The 14,126-nt window shown below is 34.5% G+C and overlaps 1 long non-coding RNA gene across 1 annotated transcript; it reads left to right on the top strand.

Moving 5' to 3' along the window:
- Nucleotides 1-11,844: 11,844 nt before the first annotated feature.
- Nucleotides 11,845-13,042, top strand: LOC116164924. The gene is made up of 3 exons (XR_004144029.1): nucleotides 11,845-12,104; nucleotides 12,164-12,223; nucleotides 12,755-13,042. It is a non-coding gene; the product is annotated as an uncharacterized LOC116164924 (long non-coding RNA).
- The last annotated feature ends 1,084 nt before the right edge of the window (nucleotides 13,043-14,126 follow it).

Raw genomic sequence — 14,126 nt, 5'->3', positions numbered from 1 at the left:
ATGCTTAATCTGATATTAGTATAGTTTTAAAAGGCCCTACAAAATCGCGCATTTATTATCCGCGCAGAAAAAAATTCAATATGCGAGAAACTTTTTTGTTATTGCTGTAATTGTATCACATATATCGAATGAATTGTGACCAAATGACACAAAAATGTTCTTCAGAAAGAATTTTTAAGAAATGGTCTCTTGTTTCCTTTTTTTCAGCAGCTGAAGTAAATAGCGCGATTAATAAGTGTACACGCAAAGGAATTATTATGTTTCAAATTGTTAGTAATCGATTTTCAAATTGTGTTTGTGAGATTCAAATTTACATTAAACTATAAAATTAAAGATATTGTCAGTCAAAAGTATGGAGTATATCTTATATCTTCGTTAATATGAATTTTGCAGTACATAAAGTATTTTAGTTAAACCTTCTCGTGTTAAAGTGAAATGGGAAATTTGTCTTGTCCGCATAAGTGGCCTGGTAAGTATCGTAGGCTTTCATCTTCATTCTATGAATAAATAAAAATAACCTTTTGAATAAGGAAGTTTTACAAAATAGCATTTTCTATCCAACTTACAGCAGTTTTAGTAAAAAGTACAGCTTGTAAGGAATAGGCAGTGCCGTTTTTTTTTCGTTTTCAGAAGTAGCTGTTGTGTCGTTTTCTAAATCTTAGAATATTTCAATACTTATATTTAACATCGCCTCATCTTTTGCTAAATTACACGACGAAACAAAATCTTTGATGCAAAATACTCCTCTTGAATCTCACAAACACAATTTTAAAATCGATTACTAACAATTATTTGAAACATAATAATTCCTTTGCGTGTTCACTTATTCTGAAATCGCGCTATTTACTTCAGCTGCTGAAAAAAGGAAACAAGAGACCATTTCTTAAAAATTCCTTCTGAAGAACATTTTTGTGTCCTTTGGCCACAATTCATTCGATATGTGATACAATTATAGCAATAACAAAAAAAGTTTCTCGCATGTTGAATTTTTCTCTGCGCGGATAATAAATGTGCGATTTTGTAGGCCCTGTTAAAACTATACTAATATCAGATAAGGCATTATATACGCATAATTGGAGGCGCATATCATTCTAGTTTAAGGCACCGAAAGGATTATAATGATATAGTTCCTAGAAAAAGAAATATGATGATGTAAAGATAGAAAAACGCGGATTTACTAACATCGTTTTATCTTCAATACTTTAAACCTAAAAATTAATTATTTTTAGTGTTATTAAAAATTAACGAACACCATAATTTGATTGTGTGTACTATTGAGAAGCTCTCATTGAAATTTCGTGGCTCTATGTTGAACGGATCCGGAGTAAAAAAATAAATAGTGGAGCCGCGCACGGTTTTTCCATAAGCCGTAATGTATTTCATATGACTCCTAACGTCACGTGACTTTTTCGAGCGCTCCAGCCTGTAAGTATCGTAGGCCTCGATTGATACCATTTTTTTCGGATTTTCTTTTTAGTCGCCGGCCATGATTTTATGACAATCGAATTTTAAACAAATCAAGGAAAGGATTCTTAAGATCATTCATTCTAATCTAAATAATTAATCAATAAAAAAGGCAACAAAGTGATCAGCTAATTGGAAAACAGCAAACAGAAAATAAGATCAAATTTCAATCAAATTTTTAAACCCTCTCCTTCAACGCATGCTCAAAATGAGCGCCTTCGTGTTTCTTCTGAAATATTCTCTTGTAAAGTTTTGTATCGCTTGTGATTAAATGGCTTGTATTGCATTTCTTACTCTCAACATCATGTCTTCTCTTGTTGTGGGAGGCCTGTCATAAACTGTGTCTTTTACATATCCCCACAAAGAGAAATCTAATGGGAAAAGGTGCGCGGACCGAGCAGGCTATGACCCGCGATTTCCGATCCAACTCCCTGGAAAAGTGCCATCTAAAAAGAGTGAAATAATACCTACATTACACCGGTCAACAAAAAAATAATTTTTTTTGCGCATGGGATTTACATAATATATTCTGACTATAGGTAATAAGCAAAAAAAGAAAAAGTGCGATTGGACATAGTTTGCTTTTACAAAAGTTATAGCGGTTTAATTGAAAGCTTTCAGGGACGAAAATTAAAGCTGAAATTTTTGTTTGCTCGCAAATAAAAAAAATATGGGGTGTGAACGTATGACATTTTCCCGTGGTGACTTAGCAAAAAGGAGGAAAAATCCTAGAACAGTTTTATGGCAATAGTACATGGTTTTCCGTTCATGGTTTCCTGGGAACCCATAGAGCTAAAAATTATGACGAGCTAATAGGATTTGGTTTTGCATCATCGGGCATAGAATGTCTCTAAATATGCACAGGCTATATTCTCATTTAGATCAATTTAAGGATAATATGGGAGATCATTCGGAAGAATTTATCAAGATAATGGAATTTGAACACGTTACCACTAATACGCTGAAAGCATGATGGGAGATCATATTTGGGGGGTTGAGAGAAACTTCTGTTGAGCATGATAGGAAAAGCAAAACTGTTCATTTTTAAACATTTAGACTCTAAGGCCCGCTTGCACCGACAAATTTAAGCGGAGCTTAGCTGAAGCGTAGCTTAAATTCCATGGCAACGATTATTGAGACAATGGTTGCCATGGATTTACAGGAATCTGTATATAGGGCTTAACAAGATCCATGATGGAGGACCTAGTGTATCCACGAAGGCGATATGCAGTCACGAATGTGCCGTACTGGATATCTGCCCGGAACTGTTTTAGTGTTAAGAGCCCAGTAATCGCCACAACGTCTCCAACCATCTGGTTTTTAGGGACCATGTGCGCTTCAAGAAACATCGTCTCGACTCAGCCTTAGCTAATACCATTGAATAAGTACTTATTCAATGCTAATACTAAGTGATCTGGGGCAAAACGTCGAGGCCGAGAGAAACAAAACAGGTAGTCCGGGCGTCGTATTAACTGTCGTGTTTGTGTGTTGAAATATAATAATGAATGTTTGTCCAATACTCTGATTATTTTCACTAATAGTGATTTAGGGCATCCTAGCTAGTTTTTTCACAGTGCTGGTTGTTGCTTTTCCTTTTTGAAGTTAATATATCGTGCTTTTTCCAATCCCGTTCAAATTACAACAAATATTGTTGAGATTAGGCAATCCAAGTAACACTACAAACAATAATTTTCTCTGATTTATTACTTTACGTCTGCTTTAGACAAACTCGTAGACTGTATATTATATAATTTATCCGCTAAATGAATAAAGCGTACTTACGGTATCATGGATGAACATGCCAAAAAATAAAAAGTGCAACAGAATTTGCACCGTCTGTCCGCGTTTTATGCGCTCGTTAGTAAATTACACAAAACTAATCCAACCTAAATTCAATAAAGTGATATGTCCCAAAGTTGCCGGAACTCGCAACTGAATAATGTGATAAGGCCAGATAAGTAATTTCGCAAATAACAAAACCGGGAATGCGCTTAAGGTTGTCATAAGTTAGATCCCTTTTATCAATTCATTATACAGGTGAAGGCCCGAGGCTGAGTCTTTCGAGTTTGGGCCCTTAATTCGAGATAACTGGAAACTAATTTGCGGCGAGGGTTTTGTAAAGTTTATCGGCATGTACTTAAGAAGCGCGTTGACCAATAAACTAGTCGAGGGTTGCAGAGTTTTAACCCTCGAGCAGTCGCTTATTTATCGAGAACTTTAGAAGTCCGTATTGGAAGATTTTTGTGTCTCTAGATAGTCTACAATCGGTATATAGTTAAATATTGACTGTTAACTGTTTACAATTATCACTTAATTCGCTTACGTAACTACCACGAGTTCTGTTTTCGGTTCTAATTGATATTGTGCAAGTTTCTGCTGACTCTGCACGTTCGCGAGGGGATGCTTTGCTGACAATCAGACTATTTTACGGCTTGTATCATGTACGCAAATTAATGCCATTAAACGTTTTTATTAAAACCTCCTTTTGGTATACGGCAATACAAATTGTACTGGGTCAGTGACCCTAATCAATACTGTTTTGGTAGAGTATTATGCATACAATTAACAATGTTAACATTATGCCAAGGGATGAGAGAATTCGTGCTACTAATTTTGATTGTCTAGTTTTACTATATTCACTGGAGTATCTCGGTGGAATGAAAATCAAGGTCATTGTACTTTACCTTTGTTTCAACTGCAAGTAATTTGAATTAGCTTAGGTAATCGAGTGGATATTGAACTTGTGACTAGTAATAAACATTGTTTTATATTGTCACTTCCTGAAACACAATGTCACTGACGGTTTCGTATCTATAAGTTTGGTCTTAATCAGTGATTCATCATCATTCATAACAGGTGAAAAGAAACATGGCGCAAGGTGTATGAAATGCATCAAAAGTTCCAGGAAATTGTCAAATGCATCCTTTGCTGATACAGCCTCTTGTCGATTTGAAAAAATTTAGTATATCTTTTCCACAAGTGAACCTATAACACTTTTTGACCGTTGAAGTGGTGCAAAGCTTTTTTTTACGGTTTGTCCGTACTTAGAAAAGGTTATTGTGAGTGGGAGTGAACAAAGCAGTTGTCTGCATGGTGAAAGTTAAAAGCTTCTACGAGAATCTTTTTCATCGTGTTTTTTATCAAGCTAGTTCGAGTAATTGGGTCCAGATCTTTTAAAGACATTCACAACTAGATTATTAGGAGTATTAAAAGAGAAAAAGAAAAACTGTAAGGAATTTATGATTTTTTTAAATTTTCGTTATCGAACCCCTTTGTACTGGGTAATTTGTTTAAATAAGCTTCTCTTTATTACAGGAATTTTGATTTAATATGCTTTTCTGAATAACTTTTTGTCATTTTCAATAAATTAATTATGTGTTAATTCGAACCCATTGTGCGACCCGGAGAGAGTGTTCATGTCAGATTTTTCCTTTCTTCTCCAAAATTTATTTCAGGTGTTGATCGAGACTTTTCCAAGAAATTCTCTCTAGGGTCCAAGGTCCTTTAACGAACCATTATAGAATATTTTTCTTGTATGAATACCTTATTCTCTCGGTATGGTGACATTTAACTAGATATCTTGGTGAGGAATCTAGATCGCTCCATTTTATACCATGCAATTACCGGTGGGCGGTGGTAGAAACCATAACAGCATTGGAGGAGGAGTGTTCTTTATCCGCTGCTGAGCCTAAACTCTGTTATTTCTGGTACAAGTGCGTCGAATTCGATGTCTGGGGTTTAACCTTAATGACGCTAATTGTTGGAATTGTCTAAAGAATGGTCACCTTGCTAGATTCTGAGATAGGCTGCTTAGGAGACACTGCTTTAGCTGTGGTAAGCTTGATGTTACAGCTCGTGAGTGTCCTCGCTGCCAACCTAGGTAAAAAAACAAGTAATGAAAGTGTTAGACGTAGGTTAACTATCAATTTATTAGGGTGAAGTTTTTATCAGATTTTGTAGTGTCGCATGTTCAGGGTAATGAGGGACCGCAGATACAGTGATATTTATTAAGGAGTGGACATAGGGATTTATGTGTAGGTATTGTTTTTCTCTATGCACGACAAAAATATCTTCTAGAGGGCTCTTAATTTTATTCAACCAAAATAACTTCTTTCAACAAATAAAGATCTGGCTGTCATATTAATAAATTGATAAAGTTGATATTGTCAATTGGTACAGTGCCGGTATAACAGTTTGAGGAACGTAAGAGATTTCTTTTCTGTGATGTCAAAGCAACAATATTTAAATTAATTAATATGACAATCAGGTCTTTATTTGTTTTAAGAAATTATTTTGGATGAATTAAATTAGGCACCCCTCAGAAGGAGTTTGCCAGTTAAAAGTAGACATAGAGAAAATAAATCGCTATGTCTACTTCTTAATTAATATTACTGTATAATGGTCGATATTCTATGAACCAAAATGTTACGGTTACTCGATTCAGATGCCACAAGAAGTGTGATTGGGATGAAAAGCTGGAGTGCAGGATTGTCATTATTGAAGTCCGGTATTCTAACTTAACTCTCCCCGCATGAAATTGAGAAAATACGACGGGATTACAAAGAATACAAGTAAATTTAAATACCAAAATAAATGCTGGTTTATTGCCAACAAATATTAAATAAATTCCCCAATGGGATAGCGTACACAAATCCCAGTTTAACAAAATTCCAATCAAGAATTATCGTTTAAATTAATTATTGGAGCTTAAAACAAGTTTCCACAAAGAAGTTGATGTTTCGAACCCGAATGTACACGTGTGGTGCCAAATACAAGTAAAACAGATTACCTTAATTTAATAAGATGTTATCCAGAGAAGAGAGCTCAGTTCCCGGATCCATAAATCTGCAAACAAAAGAAAACTCCCAAGCTGCAGAGCTCGGAATGCAATGAACTGATTAATGCCTGAAGGGCATCGGCTTACTCGTAGTAAGCTTACAAGTACGATACTTAATCGGTCAACAGCTTCAGAAGGAATTGGAGGGTTGCCAATAGCATACGCGGGTCTACTTCGATCATCACTTAACAGAGATCTCAAGATAATAAATAGATAGATACTGACGTTAACAGAATTACTTAACCTTTTCGCTGCTAAATTAAAAATTCGAGTGTCAACAGTCTGTGCTAAATTAAAATTGTACAAAACGTATATTTACGTACGTCGCACTGAGAGAAATCGTCGCGCGTATATATACGTCATCAGCAGGTTGATTTGCAGCACCCAGCACGTGAATATGCAAGGTTGGGAAGGAAAGGTCAATATATTTTATCGGGGGGGGGCATCAACATTTTTTTATTTATTTTTGATTTGATTTTTTTATTTTTTATTTTATTTTTTTATTTTTTTTATATAAAAACAAAAAATAAATAAAAAATAAAAAAATTAACCGCTATCTACTGATTGACTTATGGATAAAACAATTTATCAAACGTCTGAATAAATAACTACTACGACAACAAAATGAATTCGCACATGTGTTACCTGAAACCGTTTTTAGCGTACTGGACAAAACTAAATTGAGTCGTGTTGGTACTCGTTGGAAAGCTCAGGAAATGGGCTTTCCGATGGTGTGCAGAATTTTAAACAGGTACAACGTATACAGTGTGTCCCAAATCGCGTGGGATTGCATGGGTAACTTAGTTATTATTAAAGATAGAGAATTGGTTAAATGGGCAATGTTTTGCAGTTTTGGATGCTTATTTAAAATTTCCTTACGGAAATTCAAAATGTCGCATAGGTTCGACGTAAATTCAAAAAAATTAAAAATGGCCATTCCCTTGAATGTCTTATATCATCGAAAGTATAAGAGCTATAAAAAAAAGTTTTATATAAAAGTGACTGTTTTTGATACGCTTAATTTAGAATTGATATAAAAAAAAATTTAAGATGGCCACTTTTGAGGAACATTTACCAACTTCCTAAAGTTAAATGGGCGCCATATTGGATTTTTAGATTACTTGATAGATTTTTAAATTCTCTTTTCAACGAGCTATTATAACATAAGATTGAAAATAAGATACCAGTTATATTAACGGTTTTTGTATTTTAATCAAGTAGTCTGTGACGAATAAAAAAAAACAAAACAAAATCTATTCGAGGCAACAAAACAATGAAAACAATTACACCAGATGTTTAAAATACTGGCCATTATTAGTGAAACACACTTCAAGACAGTTTAGTTTAGGCAACGTGTTGCCATTGATGATTATTATTATTATTGTAGTGGTAGCTACTTCCACTTTACTTTTATTTTTTAATTAAGTACTTACTTTTATAATTTAATGTACTGTACATAATTCGTGAATTGTGACCTGAGCAGCCAGCTTGTTGGTAGGTAGCATAAACCAACCCTTTCTTCGAAACATACGTTGTCGAGAAAAATCCTTTAAGGAAGTTTATTGGAGAATTAATAAATCATGGTGAGCAGTTAAAGATCCAACGAAGATTACCGGTCCAATTACATGACTTCCCATTATGCCATAAAATACATTACATAATTTAAAAAAAATATTAATTGATTTCGGCGTGAAACTACAACATGTAGGTTTTCCTGTGACGAGTATAGTGTTCATTATGTCGATTTGAACACTCCGCAGTTAGAAAAATAAGACTCATCTGTCCATTACTCGGACTGGTAAAACTGTTAGTTTCGATATTCTTGCGGATAAACCACCCACTGACCTACAAAATGTGACCTGGGACAATGCATCAATGGTAATACATTGTGTAAAATAAAGCAAAGTGTCTTGAAATGTGTTTAACTGGATAATGGCATGACATTTTTTCGAGGGGATAGTTTGTAGTTATACCACCATTTGTAGGTATGTAAGTATGGATAATAAGATAGTCAATAAGTGATGTTATAAAAATCAAAATTTTTCTAGGCCTACTTATATAAAATTTTGGAGGGAGTTGTAATGCCCAAACCCCCCTCTCATGAGTGCGCCCCTGATTTTTTAAACATCTGATGTAATTATTTTCATTGTTTTGCTGGCTCGAGTAGATTTTGTTTTGTTTTTTTTAATTCATCACAGCCTACTTGATTAAAATATAAAAACCGTTGATATAACTGGTATCTTATTTTCAATCTTATGTTATGATAGCTCGTTGAAAAGAGAATTAAAAAATCTATCAAGTAATCTAAAAATCCCATATAGCGCCTATTTAACTTTAGGAAGTTGGTAAATGTTCCTCAAAAGTAGCAATCTTGAATTTTTTTGACATCAATTCTAAATTAAGCGTATCAAAGACAGTCACTTTTATATAAAACTTTTTTTTATATCTCTTATACTTTCGATGATATAAGACATTCAAGGAAATGACCAATTTTAGTTTTTTTGAATTTACGTGGAACCTATGCGACATTTTGAATTTCCATAAGGAAATTTTAAATAAGCATCCAAAACTGCAAAACATTGCCCATTTAACCAATTCTCTATCTTTAATAATAACAAAGTTACCCATGCAATCCCACGCGATTTGGGACACACTGTATATACGTACGTCGCACACAGATTCCGCATTTTCAGAACGTATATATACGTGCGCAACAGTGAAAAGGTTAAAGGTGATAGCATACAACCCGGAAGGGGCAAAAATAGTTATTAATTAATACGCAAAAAGTTATGGAAGTTGTTTGGTTGTTGGTGTCTTGTTATCAAATCTGTTGTATGATCCAGTGACCCAACTACAGAAAATGGCTGCTCCTATCAGCAAATGGAAAGGCTGTCAAAAGGTGTTGGCCCTCCTGCGCCCTAAAAGAAAATCACAGGCAACCCTTTGCGTTTTTAACCAAAAATGTCTTTAAACAAAAGGGCTAATTATAGATGAAACGTGCAACAATCGTCAATGGAAAATTTTATATGAAATATCAGCCAACGGTAAAGAAAAAATATACGTGGATGTGGATGTAATGAAATGCAATTATACTATCCTCATATATCGGAGTTAAGGACGGCATACTATTCATGAGAACCAATAGAGGTCGCCACTGACAAATTGCATTGTAAAATTATATCAAACTTTGAGAATGACTCCTGGGCTTATACAATCATTTTTTAGCTTGGTTTTTGAACATATAAATTCTACATACATTACTCTAGAGCGACTGTATAAAGGTTTTACTAAAAAGACAGTAATTACTACAATATTGCTAAAATAAGAGGGCACATTTCATATTTTATTTTAAGCAATTGTTGAATTTTAAAGTACAGTCGCTGTAAAACTGCTCCTCCTCTTTCAATATTGAAAGTTTTGTCATTTAAAACCCAATATTGCGGCCAGGAGTCATTCTCAAAGATTTCATTTTTAAAAAGTTACATCAATCACAATGGCGGCAAGCAGCAGTAGTGCAGCTATTTACTTCTAGATGTCGCTAAGGTACAACTTAACTTGGCGCGCGTCTGTAAAAAATATAAAGGAACTGCTGCATCCCATTATGATGTCATTGAGTACAATGAATGGTTGTTTGTCTAAACACGAGTACATAAACGCGACCTATGCCAACATTCCTTTCTCTTTTACTAAGATAAAATGACATTTGTGATTTGAATGTGTGTGGGCGACCCTCCAGAAAAGAAGACAGGTAGTTAAATCCGTTTGGTAATTTTACACGATTGTGCAACGCTGCCCTTATCCTATGTCTATCCTACGACGTGCATTTCCTAAAAATCACAGGGGTGCAAAAATGCATTTATTATCTTCGTTGGCGCAGAGACCAGATCTACTGTCCAAATTATCCGGGTATGCTCAGGGGTAGAGATCATGGGGGCGGGGGTGAATTTTCAGTAAAAAAATATGAATTGCCCCGAGTAACAATTTTTTCAGCACGGTTAATTTTTTACTTCACTGCACCCTCGTAGCGCCGCTCCTGGGCATCGTCTGTCAATTTCGAGAGCAGAGATGGACTCTACACCCCCAATAACCCCCGAGTAGGATTTCTCCCGCTTTTCATATAAGGAGCGATCAAAAAAGGATTGACAATCGAGTCGCCGATTTTCTGGGTAACCAAAAATTCCAAAGGTTGCTCAACAACAACTCTTTTTTGATCGCATAGTATGAAGTATTCGTGAAAATAATGATTACAAATTGTAGGTTTGACAAAATAAACAGTTGGTTGTAAATAAAGCAAATTCCCCTATGTATCCTTTAAATTCACCACGTCAAAGAATTATAAGAATATTGACAAATGAACGTCAAAAATTTTATTTGCGATTTCGACTGCAGAGCGAGAGCAGAAGGGCTAGGTATTTGAACAAAAAAACATGCCTTCAATTTGTTGAATAATCTCTGGTAATAGTGCATAATCTGTTTTTGCGTGTACTTTTAAATGTAATTTAATCTATGTCAACCAGCTGTTTTTTATCTCGTTAAAATAAGCAAAGGAATGTGCACAAGGTCATATGGAAGCCAACATGTAAAAGTAATTAAATTTAGAGCATACACAAACCAATTGTGTAAGTAGAGTACTACCTACTCGACACGATGTGGCAGCACAATTTATTTACTACAAAGATAATACTTCACTATCTTTCGATTTTAAAACATGCTGCGACCTCTGATATTTAATAGCTGAATCAGGGTTGCCTCATTTCATAACTGGTTCAATTTTTTAATTCGTATGCCGTCCTTAACGGCGAAATTCTACACATTGCGGAATCCCCATCACAGAATCGCCAATCGCCATAGATCCTACTACCACAGATAAAAGATTATCTGTGCTACTACACTAAAAGAATTGCCTTTCCTTAAACTCAATCGTTAAATTAGCATAGGTACTTGTCATGATTGCAATGGAGAAATTTGGAAAACAATTGAATATCAGGTTAACGACATATTCAACAGAAGCTTTTTCTAAATGTAACTACACGTTCAATTTTATTCTTGAGCAAACAATCTTTAACACGTAGCTACTCTCAATATTTTAATAATAGGGCTATTGTAAATTATCATATTGGATTAAAACGCAAAAATCCACTATGACGGCAAAACATCGTCGTTTTCCTAACCTTCTTTGCATACATTCCCTATCTCCGCATCTTGGAAGTGTACATTTTGGGGTTTGAAAGTCCCATTTTCTACCTGACAACAGTAGTATAACCTTTATCCAAAAGCGAGAAAGGATAGGCATACCACATCAATGATTTTGTTAGAACTCAATAATTACCGAGTTTTATACACCTCCAAAAACAAGAATGGTGCAATTAAGACACTTTCAGTCAAAAAAAGAACTGACCGACTATAAAACCACATTGAGTATTTGTCTGTCTTTATTGACTGAAAAATTTCCGCCTTAATCGACATTGCTAATTAAATAACTCAACTTTCATTATTTATTATTGACTTTTATTAAAGTAAATATACTCATCATAAAACTGCTAGTATCTTACGTAATCCCTTAGAGTAAACAATCCCTCGACTTCTGAAGATTAGGTACTCGTGTCCACAGATTTCTCCTACCTATTTCACTTTGCATATTTCCACCAAAAATGACGTCCTTTACGTACCATGCTATAATAATTCATTCGGCTGGCTAAAACTGATCGGAGCGCACATCACCGATAACAGCCATAAAAATTGAAAATTGTTTCTTTGTTTTTTGTGCAAAATTAGGCGTTATGTAAGTAGCCGGGACAATGGGGTGAGATATTTAGGCATTTTTAGCTTTTGCATTAACTCTATGTTTCTTCTTATACATAGGTAGGCTTAAACTTGCGGTGTCATCAAACTCATCTGCATAATTCCGAAGACAATACATAGGTATACTTTACATTTTAAATGAGCGCATTCTGTTCGTTTCCTGTGTTATGTATATAAATATTTGCCAAATTCCGGGCTGCATGCAGTCAGCACTTTTCATTTTGTCTCAATATAGCATGAGTCAACATTGCGCTTCTTGTAAACGGAGTAGTGGTTGTCAATAAAATAAATATTACCTACTTTCACGTACAATTGGAATAGTTTCTTAGTATATTTGCAGTATACTTCAAAAAGTCGTAAAAGTACTTTCGACTAATTGTGAAATAGATAAACACCTTCGGTTGCCGGAAATTCTTCAGTGTCTGGATGATGGTAATTGGAATGTTAATTGTTTACTTATCAAATGTCAATTAACTACGCAATTAACTGCAATGGGTGAAATTTGTTGCAAATGTGATAATTAGCGTAAATTTTCTTTTTGTATTCAAATTGATGCAACATATTGCAAACGTAATTTATTAGATGTGGTTTACCTTAAGTCTTTGTTGTATAATTTTGTGCGGTGCTCTTACAATTTTCCCGTGTTTTCAGGTATTGTGCGTGAATAGCCGAAGGATTGCAGAATAAAGAAGAAAATGTCGATTTACAACAATTCGGTTAAGAGATACTACGACTTCGTATTTACGGATCTCGCCGGTAAGAAATTTTTATACTATCCCACAATTTAGTTAATAAAACGATTTGTAAAAACAACGTAATCTTAAAATCGATTCTAAATACGCCATTGCGTAACGAGGAACTAATTTATTTTTATTATTATTGTCTCAATTAGTAAGGGAATAGTAATTTCATAATAAATTACATTAAAACCTCTTTTTACTTGCGGTTAGGTGCTTTGGTGATTAAATGGTTTTTAAAAAGACGTTTCCTTTACAGTAGGTTTCTGCGCGTTTATAATTGCTGGACCAAATTTGAATTCGGTATTACTTGAGCGTGATTGTGCGACATTATATAACATTAATCTTAAATTTGCACAAAATCTTTAACAAAGTGTAGCCGTCTGACCTAGACACAGATACTATTTATTGTAATACTTCACATGGAGAAAAGTACTAAACTCATTCAATTAAAATGGTTGCACTTTCTACTCATTTGCGCTTAATCTCACCGTTTTGCTCTAAATAAATATTCCCTAAAATTCTCTCCCTCGTTACCAACTATGTAATAACTATTTTGAAATTAAACAAACATTAATTTGAAGAGTTCTGTGGTAAAAAAAACTGAAAAATTACTTCGATTTGGTTTGCATTCTAACATTTTTAACCATTCGTTTTACGTTGAGGTTAATATCGTAATCATCATTAAACTGTAACAATTTTGTGGCCCTCTTTAAAAACATTCTAGTCGGAAGTAACTCAATTTTATGGCCTTACGTATTAATATGCTCGTTTTTGTCAAAGTACCTAAATTAGACGAATGTGTCCATTCTGAAGAAAAAAGTAATTAAATGAACAAATTCTTTAAATGTTTGAGAAAAATGGCAATCTGTGATTAATACAGTGCCAAATCAGGAACAGTTAAGATGGAAATCTTTTCAAGCGTTCAATCGTGCTACCATAAACTTCACCCTTTTGCCATGTAGGTATTCAATAACCAAAACGACCACGAGCAGACTCTTTTTTCATACCCAAATGTTCGTGTATAATCTTGATTGAATATTGTAGTGTTAGACACTCCGGCTTTTTCACAAGCATGGTCGGTTATTTTTCGAAACAATAAACACTGCCAAAACTTCCCAATGTTGTGGATCAGTTTTTGGGCGCTTTTGATGACTAAAATTTATACGCGACATAAGAAAAAAAAGACCATTCAATCAATTTATTTTCATAGGGCGTCTCCAAGTCCTCTTTAGAACACGATTGTACAATGTTTTTACAAGGCAACTGACATGTACCTATATGTG

Source organism: Photinus pyralis, unplaced genomic scaffold (genome assembly GCF_008802855.1).
Source record: "Photinus pyralis isolate 1611_PpyrPB1 unplaced genomic scaffold, Ppyr1.3 Ppyr1.4_LG2, whole genome shotgun sequence".
Lineage (NCBI taxonomy): Eukaryota > Metazoa > Arthropoda > Insecta > Coleoptera > Lampyridae > Photinus > Photinus pyralis.
The sequence above is the reverse complement of the archived record's forward strand: the minus strand, read 5'-3'. Positions and strand labels throughout refer to the sequence as shown.